Source organism: Babylonia areolata, chromosome 13 (assembly GCF_041734735.1).
Source record: "Babylonia areolata isolate BAREFJ2019XMU chromosome 13, ASM4173473v1, whole genome shotgun sequence".
NCBI lineage: Eukaryota > Metazoa > Mollusca > Gastropoda > Neogastropoda > Buccinidae > Babylonia > Babylonia areolata.
The window spans coordinates 26818138-26830830 of record NC_134888.1 but is presented as its reverse complement, the minus strand read 5'-3'; the positions used below and the strand labels follow the sequence as shown (position 1 = coordinate 26830830).

Sequence of the window (12693 nt, the reverse complement as noted above, 5' to 3'; positions counted from 1 at the left end):
CTCTCTCTCTCTTCTTTTCTTTTCCCTGTCCCCCCCCCCTCTCTCTGTCTCTCTCTTCTTTTATTTTCCCTGTGCCCCCCTCACTCTCTCTCTCTCTCTCTCTCTCTTTATTTTATTTTCTCTGTGCCCTCCTCATTCTCTCTCTCTTTTATTTTATTTTCCCTGTCCCTCTCTTAACAAACATATAACAAAAGCAAAAGCTGGAATTCTTGATATATTTAGAACCATGTGGACACTTGGTGATGTAACTCCATCGCTTGTCTTCAAATTATTTGATACACAAATTAAACCCATGCTTTTATACGGGTCAGAGGTTTGGGGCTTGCTAAACGACTCACGCATCGAAAAAGGCACATTTATTTGCATTAAAAAAAAAAACAACTTCTTAATGTATCTCCAAAAACGCCAAACGACATGGTATATGGTGAAACGGGCAGGAAACCACTATGGATAGATGCAAAAGTAAATGCAATTCGATATCGGCTACGTCTTACCAGAATGGAAAATAGTAGACTTCCTAAGAAATCATACAACATGCTTCTTAATATTCATGACAATGGTAAAGAATGCTGGGTCACGGATGTCCAGAGACATCTAACAATTTATGGTTTGGGGTTTGTTTGGCTTAATCAAGGGGTACACGAGATTAACTGGTTTTTACATGAATATAAAGAACGTATATCTGACTGTTGGTTTCAAGGGTGGAATGAAAGAATCAAGGAACGTGAAAGGTATTCTGTGTACAGATTGTTCAAAACTGAATTATCTTTAGAACCTTACTTCGAAAGTATCAAAAATATTAAACTTCGAGACACATTCATTCGATTCAGGCTTGGCATATCTGACATAAAAACACATGAATTACGCTTTTCTTCTGACTATGGGGTAGGTTTATCGTATCCTTTGTGTAAATGCCGAATGGAAGATGAAACGCATTTTCTGTCGATGTGCACAGCAACCGGTGATTTAAGACAGAAATATTTTACAAAAGAAAACGTGAAGAAACTTAAAATAAATCCCATGGCGTTTTTGTGTGATGTTCAACATTCAAACAGCTCAGCAAAATTTATTTACGATAGCTTAAGACTGCGAAGTGAGACTCAGCGTAAATGATCTCACATACAAAGCTTCATCTCGAAAACCAATTCTTAGCATGCAAAACGCCATTCGATTTATGTTGCCACTGTTTAATTGATTCGTTGATGGAAATGTATGTTAATCGATTGTGAAGATAGTTAAATTGACAAATGGTATTTGAATATTCTCTCTCTCTCTCTCTCTCTCTCTCTCTCTCTCTCTCTCTCTCTCTCTGTGTATGTCTGTCTGTCTGTCTGTGACTACGAAATTGGGTCGATGGCCTCGGGTTACTTAAATATGAACCTCATCAGTAGTATACGAAGATTGTGCGTATACATACCGTTAGATATTGTTTTGTATTCCTTGTGAAAAGCGTAAAAGTGTAGGAGGGAGGGAACGTTCGAAGGAGTGGGGGAGGGGGTGTGGAGCGTGTTTTCCATTTGGTGATATGAGCATGTTGCTTAAGTCATTAAACCATTTGAATCTTGAATCTTGAATCTCTTTTCTTTTCTTTTCCCTGTTCCCCCCTCACTGTCTCTCTCTCTCTCTCTCTCTTCTTTTCTGTTCCCTGTGCCCCCTCACTCTCTCTCTCTCTCTCTCTCTCTCTCTCTCTCTCTTTTATTTTATTTTCTCTGTGCCCCCCTCACACTCTCTCTCTCTTTTATTTTATTTTCCCTCTCCCCCCTCACTCTCTCTCTCTCTCTCATTCTCTCTCTATTCTTTTCTTCCTCACCCCCCCCCCTCACACACACACACTCTCTCTCTCATTCTCTCTCTTTTCTTTTCTCCCCCCTCTCACACACACACACTCTCTCTCTCTCATTCTCTCTCTTTTCTTTTCTCCCCCCCCACCTCACACACACACACACTCTCTCTAATTCTCTCTCTTTTCTTTTCTCCCCCCCCCCCCCTCACACACACACATACACACATACACTCTTCTCTCTAATTCTCTCTCTTTCCTTCCCCCCCCCCCACACTCTCTTTTCTTTTATTTTCCCTTTGCCCCCCCCCCCCCCCCCTCTCTATCACTGTCTGTCTGTCTGTCTGTCTCTCTCTCTCTTTCATTTCCCCTGTTCCCCCTCACTGTCTCTCTCTCTCTCTCTCTCTCTCTCTCTGTCTCTCTCTCTCTCTTTCATTTCCCCTGTTCCCCCTCACTGTCTCTCTCTCACTCTCTTTCATTTCCCCTGTCCCCCCTCACTGTCTCTCTCTCTCTCTTTCATTCTCCCTGTCTCTCCTCACTGTCTCTCTCTCTCTCACTGTCTCTCTCTCTCTCTTTCATTCTCCCTGTTCCCCCTCACTCTCTCTCTCTCTCTCTCTCTCTCTTTCATTCTCCCTGTCTCTCCTCACTGTCTCTCTCTCTCTGTGTCTCTCTCTCACTCTCTTTCATTTCCCCTGTCCCCCCTCACTGTCTCTCTCTCTCTCTCTTTCATTCTCCCTGTTCCCCCTCACTGTCTCTCTCTCTCTGTCTCTCTCTCTCTTTCATTCTCCCTGTTCCCCCTCACTGTCTCTCTCTCTCTCTCTCTCTCTCTCTCTCTCTCTCTTTCATTCTCCCTGTCTCTACTCACTGTCTCTCTCTCTCTGCCTCTCTCTCTCTCTCTTTCATTTCCCCTGTCCCCCTCACTATCTCTCTCTCTCTCTTTCATTCTCCCTGTCTCTCCTCACTGTCTCTCTCTCTCTCTCTCTCTCTCTCTCTCTCTCTCTGTCGATCTCTCTCTCTTTCATTCTCCCTGTCTCTCCTCACTGTCTCTCTCTCTCTCTCTCTCTCTCTCTCTCTCTCTCTTTCATTTCCCCTGTCCCCCCTCACTCTCTCTCTCTCTCTCTCTCTCTCTCTTTCTTCCATTTCCCCTGTCCCCCCCTCACTCACTCACTCTCTGTCTCTCTCTCTGTCTCTCTCTCTGTCTCTCTCTCTCTCTCTCTCTCTCTCTCTCTTTCTTCATCCCTTGGTAAGTTAAAGATGATAATAGATGGTGTAAAATCAAAAGTACCTTAAGATGAAGAAAAAAGACGTCACAAAGTCGAATACTGGAAATGTCGCTTTATCCATCCTCATCTCAACGTATTTTGGATTCCGCACCACCTTTTGTCATCTTTGACTTCGTTTTTAAAGAGGTTCGGCAGTCACCTTTTTTTTTTTTTTTTTTTTTTTTTTTTTTTTTACATCATACTCTTGGTAAGAAGCAAGACGCTGCATCCGTAAAATAAGTGGGATATTCGTGATGTCTTATCAATGTCTTTGTTTTCAACAGCTTTTTTTTTTTTTTTTTTTTTTCAAAGTCCAGTCTGCCAAAGGTTCAGGACCAGAGCTAGGGGAAGGGTTAAGGGTGGGGGGTAGGGGTGGGAGGTGGGGGTGCGTTGGAGAAGAGAGGGGTGAACGGCGGGGAGGTGGAGCTAGAAGGGAGATAGCGGGTGGGAGGACTCGGGGGCGGGGGGTGGTGGTGGGGGGGTGTGTGAAGGGTGGGAGCAGAGGGCAGGAGGACACAGTTAGAAGTGGGCGGGCTTTTGGTTTGTAACACAAACCGTAAACTGATGCGTGCGCAGCCCCTACTGTCCTACTTTACATATTACGCCAGTGTCCAAGGAAGAGAGTCACGTCTTGGCCTGTCAATCAAGCTGCGAAAGGTTAGAGCTGGGACACGGAGCCTGGACACGGAGACTTACAGGGTGTAGTGGGTGTGGCTGACTTTCCTTTGTCTTCCACAGCCTGAGGGGGGCTCGGAGAGAATAAATTCGGGGTTTTTGCGACTCTCGGAACATAGATCTTCAAGTCGTTGAACAGCTCACAGAGTCTGAGACAAATCGTCAGCTCCAAACGTCATCGGAAAAGACAACTTCTACTCCGTCGAACAGCTTACCTTGTCTGAGACAGTCTCCGATACTGACTTAGTGTTGGTGACCTGTGTTAGCTGCGACTTTTGAAGATTCTACCTACATTCAGTCTTTTTTTTTACGTTCATCCATCTCCTGTTGATATTCTGGTAAGTCTTTTTTTCCTTTTTTTTTTTTTTTTTTTTAAACTTTGAGTTCTGATGTGATTTCATGTTGGTGTTTTGAGCTGTGACTTGTTTTCTTCAGTGTTACCAGCTCTCGTAAATTCAATGTCTATCATAGTACCATGTTCGAAGAAGCCAGATAGCAAATTTTATTTTATTCTCGGTTGGGTTTGTTTTTTTGTTTTTTTTGTTTGGTTTTTTTTTTTGACAAGACTGTGTAAGAAGTTGATTTCTGGAATGTATACTAAGTTTTCATGGTTCCGTGCTTGTTCAGTGTCGTGTATTGTTGCTTTTTCCCGCAACACGTTTTTTTGTGTGAAATAGTATTCGAATAACTTCTCTCCGGGGAGAGCACAAGGGAGAGAGGGAAAAAAAAAAAAAAAAAAAAAAAAAAAAATCGGCGAGCAGGGAAAAATAGAAGAAAAAAAATTAGCTCAGACCTTCGCTGTATATGAAATTTGATGGTACCACAGTGTTGAAGTCTTTTTTTTTTTTTTTTTTCTTTTTTTTTTTTTTTTTCCCCGGTGGCTTCTCAGTGAAATTGTACTGTACATGCCAGGATAGGGTAGAACTGTTGAATGAAAAAAGTGACAAACCCAAGGTGTGTGACAAGATAGAAAAGTCCGCGTTCCTCATGGAGTGGTCAGCTTTGAATCTTGTATGGCATGTCGAAACCGTTTTTTTTTTTTTTTTGTTTTTTTTTTTTTTTTTGTTTGCTTTTTTTTAAACTACTGGTCTGCAGTGTTAGGGTGTAAGTTGTTCAAAGCTGGGGTGTGGGTTAGATGTAGGTTGAAATGTTTGCGGGAATTGAGTCTTTACTCTGTTGGCAATACGGATACTTCTGTTCTATAGAAAGTAATTTTTGGATTTTCTTCGTTGTTTAGTTTTCACGGGATTTTTTTTTTTTTTTTTTATTTCCATTTTTATCTGTTGCTTTTTACTTTACCATTTTATGCAAGCGTAAAAGGAAACAAAACCTCCTACAGTTCCTTATTCAGCAGAATTATACTCCTCCCCCCCCCTCCCACCCCCACCCCACCCCACCCCCAACACCGTCGTATTATTTTTATTTTTATTTTTATCTATTTTTTTTTGACAGACAATGGCTTTCGTCATGGGCGCGGCTTGCGGAGGCCTTGGGGGCGGCCCACCCGGGGGAGGACGGGGTAATGGCTGGGACAAAAAAGTCCCAGATGACTTGCCTATTGTCCCTGAGCTAGAAGACGACGACGACACCCCGGAAGCCGAAGGCCCAAGCACCCCGCCAAACAGGGCTACCAGCACCGCCGAACCACCCAATGGCCGAAAGATACTAATAGCCAGACGACGCTTAGGGCCGCGCTGCACTGCGGCGCGAAAGAATCTCCTGGACTCCCTGAACAGATCTGTTGCGCAGGCGGCACCCAGACCAACCGGAGCCGCTGCGCAGGCGGCACCCAGACCATCCGGAGCCGCTGCGCAGGCGGCACCCAGACCAACCGGAGCCGCTGCGCAGGCGGCACCCAGACCAACCGGAGCCGCTGCGCAGGCGGCACCCAGACCATCCGGAGCCGCTGCGCAGGCGGCACCCAGACCAACCGGAGCCGCTGCGCAGGCGGGGAGGCAGTTGACCGTACAGCTAGAGGCGAACGCCGACGTCGATGAATTGGCCAGGAGGGCCTTGAAAAGAAAGAATGAAGAGTGAGGTAAGGGATTTGAAACGTGTGGTGTGATGTGTTGTGCTTCTGCTTTCTTGATGGTAATTAGTATGCGATGGTTTACGGGTAGGATTTTTTTTTTTTTTTTTTTCCACATATCTAGGATGTTGGTGTTTTTCTCTCTCCCAGATTCAGAGTTGAGTTGGAACTTGCAATGTAGTTTGCGTTCTCGTTTTCTCTCTCTCTCTCTCTCTCTCTCTCTGTGTGTGTGTGTGTGTGTGTGTGTGTGTGTCTCTCTCTCTCTCTCTCTCTCTCTCTCTCTCTCTCTCCTCTGCCGCTTTTCTTTAGTTGAGAAAAAAAAAATGTCCAGTTGTTCAGAGACCCTGACTGTTGTGTGTTGCAGCAGCATGCACGGAGACCACCAGTCGGGAGGAGGAGCCAGCTATGTGGACCTCAACGCCCGCGTGGTCTGTGGAAGGATGGAAGAAACAAATTCTTGTTGAAAAAATGGACTGTGGAAGGATGAAAGGAAGATTGCTTGTTGAAATTATGCTGAATTAATTAGGACGGTGCTGTATTTCCGTCTGTTTTAAGGTGAATTATTTATTTTATTTTATTTTTTACCCCACTTCTCCACTTTTTTTTTTTTTTTTGGTCATTGAACATTTCAGTGATGTTGACCTTAATGAAAACATTCCATGGAAATAAAATTTTTGATGATCATTTTTTTCGTTCTTTGTTTTCCTGGTGGTGACGCACGTTATCTCTTTGTTGGTTTCTCTCTTCTGTCTGTCTTTCTCATCTGTCCCCTCCATTCCCTCTTTGTCGCTCTCTTCTGCTGTCTCTTCTCTCTGTCTCCTCTCTCTCTCGCTCTTCTCTCTGTTCTCTCTATCTCTGTCTCCTCTCTCTCTCGCTCTTCTCTCTCTCTTCTCTCTGTCTCCTCTCTCTCGCTCTTCTCTCTGTTCTCTCTATCTGTCTCCTCTCTCTCGCTCTTCTCTCTCTCTCTTCTCTCTGTCTCCTCTCTCTCGCTCTTCTCTCTCTCTTCTCTCTGTCTCCCCTCTCTCTCTCTTCTCTCTGTCTCCTCTCTCTCGCTCTTCTCTCTCTCTTCTCTCTGTCTCCTCTCTCTCGCTCTTCTCTCTCTCTTCTCTCTGTCTCCTCTCTCTCTCGCTCTTCTCTCTCTCGTCTCTCTGTCTCTCGCTCTGTCACTCTTGCGCAACATGCGCGCGCGCTCAACGCACACACATCACATACAAGAAACACATGCGCGCATAGCACATTCACACACACCAAAAATACACTCGTACACACACGAAAAACCGTACGCACGCACAACATGTACACAGATACAAACACGCACGCGCAATACATGCACACATTAACGCAAAATACACTCGCACGCATATGCACGCGCACATAGACATTCACACACGGACACACTTTACACACACAGATGCGCGCGCACTCACACGGACGCACAGATGTGCGCGCATTCACACGGACACATATGCATGCACAAATATGAATGTCACGGGATACACGCAATACACAGCACAAGCGCGCGCGCGTACACACACACGCACGCACAACATACACACACACAACATGCGCACACACGGACGCACAATACACACAGGAGTTACGCGCGCATTCACACACACACACGCGCGCGCGCGCGCAAAGTAATGATGCTATAGGCTGTTGCTGCAAGCTGCCTCTTTTACTTGGTGACCAGCACACAGCCACGAGCATGTGTTGCCTTGCTTCAGTTCCTTCTACGGGGCTAAAAGTGCACCCACTGACGCACAGAGCTGATGAGGACCAGCATTGAAAAGAGAGTTAAAAGGGTTGCACGATGATTTGTTGTTGGTTTAAATAATCTTTAATTATTCGACAATGCACATGATTACAATGCATTGAATGACAAAAGAGCATCAACAAGCTTAAAGCTTATACTGTGCTCACAACGTTCGCACTTCAATTTTATCATGACGGCTGCTGAACCATATTATGACTTGTATCAAATAACATTCATAAACAGTAAGTAATGAAATAATGAACTAAAACAAATAAACAAACAGTACATAATATAGTAAAATAATGCTAATATCAATATTAACATGAGATTAAATTTATTATCACCAGAGTAATTGGCAATTGATTTGTTATTGTTGTTGTCGTTTTCAAAAACAAAAAACAAAAAAGGGCTTTACATGCCGTATGATTTTAGCGTTTTTAAAAATAAATGTACCCCCCAAAAAAAACAAAAAAAAAAGAGTTTATTCTTTATTTCCTTTTCATTTAAAAGAAGTTAAAATCCTTCATGACCACTGTTCAAAACAAAAAAAAAACAAAAAATGTGCACGTCGACACTCCAAACATACTGGAATATGTGGGGGTTTTTTGTTGTTTTTTTTGTTTTTGTTTTTTAGAAATATATTTCAAAATTAGTTCTTTTATTTAACAATTCATTATATTAAAAAAAAAGAAAAGAAAAGCTTTGCTAAAAGTTATCTTTTACTAAGACAGAGCAAGACGTTTATTGTATGATAGAATTCAAACACACACACACACACACACGCACACACACACACACACACACACACACACACACACACACGCATAAATATATCATACATTCTTTCTAAGTATTATACCCTCACCTAAGTAATGCATAATATACATCATGAAGCATACTGTATTCAATTGAAATTTTTCACCTAAATGATATATGATATAAGCTAAATAATAACTCTTATATGCGTGGTTAATAGCGCTCAGTTACGTTATACACATCGTCCGTATGTAGTCATTACTGGATAAACTAAGAGATAGGAACAGATCGGAGCTTAAACGATTTATACAGATAAATTGATAGGTTTCTAATAGTTTGTTCATGCGCTGATGCCATAAGTAACGACAGTCTAAACTGACTTGGGAACTTAAAATATTTCAATGCTGTGTACTGTACTCTTAAATCATACAAGACATGACAGGATAGAACAAAATGCACCTCATTTGCTTTCTCCATCTGGCAAAGTGGACATCATAAGTCAGCCTCGTTGTGCATTCTATAACGATAACAATGATCAACAATTTCCGAAATGCACAGTATGAATCTTGTCATCGTATACCTTAAATGTCAATCTTGATTCATTAGTAAATATGTTTTGATATCAGGTACAGTACAAAACGTTCTGTAAACATTAAATCTTTCACTGTTGTTTACATGAAGTCCCATTCTTGCCATCTACACAGAATTAACCTTTCCTTGAAAATCCGAAGAAACTCGTCAATCCCTTCCACACCTTGGTTAAGCCACAAATAACCCAAATCAAACATGCACAACTTAGAAAGTATGATAGTAGCCCAGTTTGTTTTACAACGTGCATCGAGATCGAATAACATTTTGTGGGCTTTGTGAGGTAGTCTAGACTCATGCATTCTTACTAATTTTAGCCAGTATTTAACGCACTTCATAACTGAATTTATATAGATAGGGTACCTGTTTGTCTCTCCATATACAAAATCATTAGGTGTTCGTGTTTCTATACCCAAATATCTTTTTAATTCCAATAAATGTACCTTTTCACAATTAAATGCTGCTCTGTGAAGTCCCCCTAACTCAGCACCGTACTGTACTACTGGTTGAATTTGTGAGTCAAATAATTTCAAATAAGTATTCCAAAGAATTACATTTTAACTTTGATAACTTTTGCAATATGCACAATAGAGCATTTCTTGCTCTGCTACAAAGATCATTACAGGCTGCCATAAAACTCAGTCTAGTAGAGAAGTAAATTCCTAAGTATATATATATATATATATATATATAGAGAGAGAGAGAGAGAGAGAGAGAGAGAGAGGGAGGGAGAGAGAGAGAGAGAGAGATAGAGAGAGAGATATATATATATATGCATTAATAACTGGCATGACAATACCATTATATGCCCACCTTTCCCTGGTGGAAATATATATATATATATATTCAGAGGAGAGCAAATGCGGTCAGTTTACGGTTCCGGTTGGGGATAAATAAAATAATCAAAATCAAAAACACTTTATTAATCCACATGGAAATTAAGTTGTGCAATCACAGGCTCGTTGTAACCACTAGCATAAAATCATCATCATGATGCGCAACATAAGAAGAGATTAAAACTAGTCAAACAAGAATTCCCAATAGCTGACGATAGACTAAACACCCTCCCCACACACACATACTCATGTTAAGACAATAGGGTATTGCACAACAATATTTACAAATGAAAACATCCAACAAAAAAAGGTATATATTGCTAAAAATGACATGCGTGCACGCACACTCCCCACCCCTACACACACTCACACACACACACACACACGCACACACACCACACACACACACACACACACACACACACACACACACACACACACACACACACACACACACACGCACACATGCACACACGTTAAGACCATAAGGTATTGTACAACAATACATTTATAAAAACATCCAGGGAATAAATTGTATATATAAGTAAAATACACACACACACACACACACACACTCTCTCTCTCTCTCTCACACACACACACACACACACACACACACACACACACACACACACACACACACCTGCACACACATACACATGGATGTAGGCACGTATCCACGCACATAACATATGTAACACCAACAAAATTAGTACTTTAACATGAAGATACATGAAATCCAAGTAAAATAAGAACATATTTTTAAAAAATCACTTCCGATCACACACACACAGAAACACTTGCCCATGCTCACCCGCTCAGTCCCACATGCACGCATAATGTCTGCTCCCATGCACTCGTCTGCTGGTGAAGTTCAGGTGTTGCTGTGGCGAGGGGGTTTGGGGGGTATGGGGGGGGGGGGGGGGTTCACTCATGAGTTAGTGTCTTGGATGTTTTGATTGTGTGCGAGAATGGCTGTAGGAATGAATGAATTAATGTAGCGAGATTTCTTGCGCGTGGAGCTCTGAACCTACCACTTATGTCTGACCTTCTGCTATTAATGTCATCATGTAGTGGGTGTTTTTCGTCAATCAAAATTGTTATTAGTCTCTCAGTCAGTTTTCTATTGTGCATGTCGCTAAAGGTGTCTTGTCTTATACCCACCACCCCACCCGCTTTCCTAATGACTTTTTCCAACCTGTCTCTGTCATGTTTGGTCAAGTTCCCCCCCCCCCCCACACACACACACCAGCACACGGCTCCTTATGTTAAAACGCTGCAGACAACAGATGTGTAAAACATTTTGGAGCATCTGCTTGCATCCATTAAAAGATTTCATTTTTCTTCTAAAACAGTACATGCGACTGTTGCTCTTTTTGATGAGTATTTTTTGTGATGATTTTACTTAAACTTGATTTCTTTTTTTTTCTGAAGTCGATTACAATAAGCTCTTTCGTTTTGCCAACATTCAGTTCAAGGAAATTTTCTTCACACTAGTTCACAAACCTGTCACTTTCTCTTCCGTAGTCAGCGTCATCGTCATCTGTTTTAAGTCCTGTCAGTGCGGAATCATCTGCAAACTTATCCGAACGCAGTGACGCCTCCTTGAGCTACTGAAACTGAAACTGCAAACTTAACGAGTGGACACGAATTGGTCAGACTTCTGCATTCAGCCAAAGACACTAGTATCTCAGGGAATTCTAGTGTCTAAGATTCAGCCGTATACAAGGTAAAAAGAAAAAGGTGAGAGCACTGTGCCTTGTGGTGCACCTGTGTTTGTGAAAAAAAAAACAACCGTAGACATAAAATCATTTAATTTTACAAACTGAGGCTTTTTAGTAAGATAGTCTAAAATCCATAAAATCGTCGGAAAGGCGAGTCCTATGTGCATATGCTTTTTTTGCTAAAAGATGAGGTTGAGTAGTATTAAAAGCACTAGAAAAAAATCAAAGAACATCAGGCGGACACAGGTATTTGATTTGTCTAGGTGGTCATAGATTTTGTTCAAGACAAAAAGTATTATCCATCATCCGTACATCTGTTCCTCCTGTATGCAAATTGCAAGGGATCTAAAAATGGTTTGACAGACTCCTGCAAGTAGACAAGTATCACTCTCTCTCAAAAACTTTCATCACAGCAGATATCAGTGCTACAGGACGGAGGTCATTCATACATGAAACATTCAGGAGTTCCTCAGCATTTCGAAGTTTCCAAGAACCAGTCCTGAAAGAAAAGAGGGGGTGGGGGTGGGGGGGTGGGGGGAACACAAACAACAAACAAAACATTCCAGAACGGGTGTCTTAGGTAACGGGTTTATTATTATTATTATTATTATTATTATTATTGTTGTTGTTGTTGTTGTTGTTGTTGTTGTCGTCGTGATCATCATCATCATTGTTATTATTACTTTTTGGTTTCTTTATATTTTTTTTAAAAATTATTATTATCACTATTATTATTATTGTCTCTCAGCCTTTCGAAGTTCCCAAGCACCAGTCCTAAAAGAAAAACGAACAAACAAACAAACAAACAACAACAACAACATCAACAACAACAACAGCAACAAACCATTTCAGACCGGGTGTCTCAGGTGACGGGTTTATCACCATTATTATTATTATCATCATTATGATTGCTATTATTGCTAATTTGTTTCTTTATAAAGTTGTTATTATTATCAGTATTATTATCATTGTCCCTCAGCCTTTCGATGTTTCCAAGCACCATGTCCTACAAGAAAAACAAACAAGCCATTCCAAACCGGGTGTCTCAGGTTTATTATTATTATTATTATTATTATTATTATTATTATTATTATTATTATTATTATTATTTTATTTCTTTATTATTGTTATTATCATGATGATTGTTATTATCTTCATATATACTTCTTCTTTTTTTTTAAATGTATATAAAGGGCTGTATGTGGTGGGTGGTGATGCATGCATGTGATGATGTAAAAAAAAAAAAAAAAAAAAAAAAAAAATATGGTCCCATGTCTGGGTTACCCC

At 41.3% G+C, this 12693-nt stretch overlaps 1 protein-coding gene across 1 annotated transcript in view; it reads right to left on the bottom strand.

Moving 5' to 3' along the window:
• The window catches only part of LOC143288898 (uncharacterized), a 134900-nt gene that overhangs the window by 68529 nt on the left and 53678 nt on the right, over nt 1–12693 (bottom strand). The window lies entirely within an intron of this gene.